The following is an 845-nucleotide window of genomic DNA, read 5'->3' on the forward strand; positions in this document are numbered from 1 at the left end:
TCAAAATAACACAGAATCACAAAAGTGACGCCCCGCGGTATGATCCCTTGCTCCCAAGCGTCACGAAAGTGACGCCCCGCGTTTAAGGGGTTAAACCCCCAGGTCACAGCCAACGTTTTTTTTCATTCATTCATTGCCAGACGCCATGTATCCCAAACAGGGTGGCCAACGGCTTAGAGTTAATTGTTTTACAGGGAGGGGCACTAATCCTCCACCAACCCCACTTGACACGTAGGGATGCCAACAGCATCTGGTGTTCCCAGGCGGTCACCCATCCAAGTACTAACCAGACCCAACGTTGCTTAACTTCGCTGATCGGACGGGAAGTGGTGTACTCAACGTGGTATGGCCGGCAAATTCCTAAATATACTTAATTTCTATGGATTACTATTTCAAGCCTCTTGAAATCACCAGCTCTAGGATTGGTATAGACCTTTTCCAGTGACGTCACAGATATCACGTGATTTTGTTTATGACTCCATATTGGACGGCAAACTCCCCGCAGTAATGGCTGTCCAGACAGTGCTATCAGAGATTAAACTACCAGATATATGCAGAAATCTGAATCAACGCCACCAAGATCTGCACAGGAACAAGATAAAGTGTTTGGGGCTAGATCCTTACACCATTTCTCAGGAGAAATTCACCAAGGATTGAGGACCGAAACCAGATCTCTGATATGGCGATCTCTATTACTCTTTGGTAAACACTCCATCAAAGTTCACCGGGGCATTCTTCAAGGTAAAAAGACATGTCATATTGTATATATGCACAATATAGATGGCTGGACAGGGCATAATGGTACTTGTAAATCGTCTTGGTAATCATTAATTATTGACGTGGGG

General features: G+C 45.1%; 1 non-coding gene across 1 annotated transcript; it reads right to left on the reverse strand.

Annotated features, from left to right (window-relative positions):
- Positions 1-238: 238 nt before the first annotated feature.
- LOC145397404 (5S ribosomal RNA) lies at positions 239-357 on the reverse strand. Its single transcript, XR_013896977.1, has one exon. It is a non-coding gene; the product is annotated as a 5S ribosomal RNA (ribosomal RNA).
- Between the last annotated feature and the right edge of the window lie 488 nt (positions 358-845).

The sequence above is a fragment of the Coenobita brevimanus genome, chromosome 40 (genome assembly GCF_032717465.1).
Source record: "Coenobita brevimanus isolate Jiangsu-jjx chromosome 40, ASM3271746v2, whole genome shotgun sequence".
Taxonomy (NCBI): Eukaryota; Metazoa; Arthropoda; class Malacostraca; order Decapoda; family Coenobitidae; genus Coenobita; species Coenobita brevimanus.